Source organism: Andrographis paniculata, unplaced genomic scaffold, assembly GCF_009805555.1.
Source record: "Andrographis paniculata isolate CXL003 unplaced genomic scaffold, ASM980555v1 Contig46END, whole genome shotgun sequence".
Classification (NCBI taxonomy): Eukaryota; Viridiplantae; Streptophyta; class Magnoliopsida; order Lamiales; family Acanthaceae; genus Andrographis; species Andrographis paniculata.
The window spans coordinates 5,736,094-5,740,249 of record NW_026137580.1 but is presented as its reverse complement, the minus strand read 5'-3'; the positions used below and the strand labels follow the sequence as shown (position 1 = coordinate 5,740,249).

The following is a 4,156-nucleotide window of genomic DNA, read 5'->3' as shown; positions in this document are numbered from 1 at the left end:
GCTCGAGCCCCCTTTCCCACACGACTTGGGAAGAAGGACAACTCCAAGGAATTTGATAAGTTTGTGCACACTTTTCATAGTCTTCAAATTACTATACCGTTTGCTGATGCTTTGTCACAGATGCCACATTACGCTAAGTTCATCAAAGATATAATCAACCGAAAGCGGGCATTCCCTGACGAAGCGGTAGTGGTGCAGCTGGAGAGTGTGTGCAGCGCCATATTTAAGGAGGACCTCCCGAAGAAACTAAGTAATCTTGGGAGTTTTATTATTATTTGTACTATAGGAAATTTAGAGCCAATTAGAGCATTATGTGATCTAGGTGCAAGTATCAATCTTATGCCCTTCTCGCTTTTCTCTAAATTAGGGCTTTATGAATTAGAAGCATGCAGAACTGTAATTCAGCTTGCCGATAAATCAATAAGATTACCTAAAGGAATCATTCGTGATGTACTCGTGCAAGTAAACAAATTTATTTTCACTGCAGATTTCATTATAATGGAAATGAGCGAGGATCGCGAAATTCCAATAATATTAGGGAGACCTTTCCTTGCCACCGCTCAAGCCACGATCAATGTCGCCGAAGGCGAAATCTCATTGAGCTTCGGTGGAGATAAAGTCACATTTTCAATGAACTCAGCATTGCGTCAACCTCAGGAAGAAAATTGTGATTTTGAAAATCAATCCAGCACCAATGAAAAGTGCAATCTTTGAATGACGCTCTAAAAACTTCGGACGACCAAGCTCGTCAATTACAGAATTACAAAGGCAAGAAATCAGGAGCGGTAAAGCAAATGCAATGAGGAGCCAAGATATATACCAATTTATTACTACAATTTAAATTATTTAATTCACCAAATAGTAAAACTAATAAAAATATACATATATGTTGGTATGTCTATTCGATGTTATCTTCGTTAAGTACCTCACCATGGATTTTCGCTCTAGCGTTCATAGGGTGTAACACAACAAATCTACAAAACAATTGCAGGCATGTGCCAAGTTAATTGTGTGCTAAATTATAAAAACAAGTACTAGTAACACAACAAGTCTAAAAAACAATTTTAAGTTCTGATAACATTTTCTATAAATTTTAACAATCAAATCCATAGAGAAGAATTGCAGGCATGCCTAGCTAGAAACACTACTCATCTATCTCATATTATGATTATCTTTACATTGTTCAAAATAAAGGTAATTCCAGTGATAATAGGGAGAAAGTTTTGGGGACAGTACATCATGGATTCCATGTTGAACCACATGTTTTTGGGCGAGTGTATCATTAGAAGTTGCTACATATTATCAGAAAGATTAGACACATTGACAAACTAGAAAAAAGGGGTGCAAGTCCAAGTTCAATGTTGATTTGTATTTTATCAATGAAACAACCAGACGTCACACAATATAATTCAAAATAACATTGATTTGAATTACCTGCAAATCAAACTAAAAAAAGAATGTTGTATAGCACGAATCAGCTCTTCAAAGAAATGAAGGATAATATCATCATATAACACACAATGTAACACAATATAATTAACATTTAATTGTCACAGCCCATGGGACAACATTCATTCACATGTCATGCAGATCGATTAACAACTAGGTTGTTTGGTGTAAGTATAATAATGTACATATAATAAAAGCATAATCCTTGACACTAACTATGTGGTTGGGAAGAAATTTTCTTTTTTAGTATATTTTTTATTGACATCATTTAACAAAACAAGACAACATTGTTATAACTAACTAAAATCTACAAAAAGTGCAGCAACTATTTAAATTTATTTAAATATGCACAAAGCACAAGTAGGCCAAAACTCCTTCAGGCTCCTGAAATAATCCTATCAAGTTAAATTAAGCTCCACTACCAATCAGATATATATATATATACACACAATTTTATCTTATCTTGTCTACACCAAAGCTACTTGTCAATGCACAACATTTAATTAACTCACCTTATCATCAAAGAGAATGGATTTGTTTCACATCCCATAGATTTTACGAATCCTTCTCCCCTTATGCTTCAAACACTCATTATTTCTTTGAAAATGCTTTCTTCGACAAGGCGACCTGTCGTCCAAGACGAATCCACGATAGGACCAATTTCATTACTCGATGCCTCGTAGATATATGACTGATCTTGAAAATTAGTACACAATTTAGGTGATTTCACTCTGCTGGAATCCATATCTCCAGGACTCGAAGAAGTTTTTGCCTCTGTAACCGGTTTAAAACTCAAGCTTTTCACTCTCATTCCTTTCTGCTCGGTGCATCACTTTCTACCCTTAACAGGCGGTGTAGTGCAAAGCGATCCATTAGACACAACTCCGCAGATATCAGGGACATGATCAGAGAAAGGTCCTATAAGAATCTAGCAGTTAAGAAAAAATGCATTAAAACTAGGAGTTGTCATAGTAAAAATGCAATTTACAGCTCTGAAAACTCAAAGCTGATCTAGAATGTACCACTTCATCGATCCACTGCATAAAAAAGTATCATTTCCGTCCATTCACAAGTAAATTGTATAAACTAAGAACTTAAACAGAGATTAAAGAACCAGATCAAGAAGATATGGCTAAGAAATTTGATATGCAAAACACATATAAAAGATAACTTAATTATCTTTCTATAGGCAACATAATTGTCCACAGGTTCATCCAAGGGACGACTTCGGTATATCATTTGGCTATTTGAGGATTTCCCCGACACTTGAACTCGACAAGGGGGAGATATTATTGGAGCTGGAAGCTTCACGTTTCACTTGGAGAAGATTAAAGCCTTCTAAATTTGGATTTATTAATTTTTTTTCCATGGTTAACCAAAACAGAACATGTCTGCAGCTCAGAAGAATAAATATGAGCATACTAGAAATAAATCAGTGTGCAAAGCCTTCCTTGGATTGCATAAATAAAGAACACAGAACAAAAATCACTACAAGTCCAAAGAAATCCTAATATAACCAGAGAACTCAAATCAAATAGAAAATAAGGCAGAAGCACATACAAGCAATGGAGAGAGGAGAGCACAAATTAATCAAGGCCACACCAGGCCAAAAACCCACCAAGGCCACTCCAGGTCTTCGAACAGAGAAAGAGCAGAGTATACTTGGAGGAGATGACGCGGGAACAGTGCTTCTGAGACTGAGACAAGGAACCCCAGGCCGGAAAAGGACTCTTCTTCACCACCAATCAAGCAATCCAAAGGTTTTCAGATCAGGAATCGAACCACAGAGACCTCTGCCGGTATGAGCGCACACCATCGGAGATAGAGGGCTTCATTGGACCAACGAAAGGAGATGAAGGCTGGAACGATCAGAGAGAAGACCAAATCACACTTCAACAAGCCCAGGAAACCATTGGAGAGCCGGCAGGGAGGACCCAAAACCAAGGGCCGGCAGCTGGTCGACGAGCAGAAGCAGACAAAGAACTGGGAGAATGAGCCCTAAACGGAGCCCTAAACGGAGCCCTAAACAAAGGGGTGAACGAACTTCATGCCAAAGGGCACCGGCGCCAGCCACCGGACGGAGAAGACCCGCTAAGGGCTGCCCCAACGAACTAGTGGAGGAAAACCAAAATGTCCAGAGATCGCGCCTAAGGAATGAGAGAATTTTTTATTTTTTATTGAATTTTAAAATACAGAAAAATGGAATTTTTTAAATTTTTATTTATAATTATAATATTAATATTTTTGTTACTACTTGAATTGGGTAAAAAATGCATATAGGACGAGATATCAATTTATATATAGTTGTTACCGATGAATTATCGAAACAACTAATATATTATTTCATTTTAAAATAATTTTATACAAAATTTTTAAAATTATAATATTAACTTTTTGTTACCGTTTAAATTGCGAAACAAATATATAAGACGACACATCATCAGTATATGTACTTATTATGAATATATGTACTTATTATGAATATATTACTGAAATAAATAAGTTGCTTTTGAATTATAATAGTGATATTTTTTGTTACAACTTGAATTGCGTAACAAATATATATAGGACGATAAATTGTCCTATATGTAGTTGTTACAATAAAATTATCGAAACGAGTAAAACAAAAGCTTGACCAACATTAAAAAATTAGTCAACAAAAACTTTTTTTGTGACGGACTTAATTATACGGACAGTTTGTCCGCTA

General features: G+C 35.9%; 1 long non-coding RNA gene across 2 annotated transcripts; it reads right to left on the bottom strand.

Moving 5' to 3' along the window:
* Positions 1-678: 678 nt before the first annotated feature.
* Positions 679-3,592, bottom strand: LOC127252356 (uncharacterized). 2 transcript variants are annotated; one of them, XR_007839070.1, is made up of 3 exons: positions 3,010-3,592; positions 1,962-2,377; positions 679-974 (listed from the first exon to the last, which is right to left on the bottom strand). It is a non-coding gene; the product is annotated as an uncharacterized LOC127252356 (long non-coding RNA). The 2 variants fall into 2 exon arrangements; XR_007839069.1 differs by lacking the exon at positions 679-974 and having other exon boundaries at positions 1,670-2,377.
* Between the last annotated feature and the right edge of the window lie 564 nt (positions 3,593-4,156).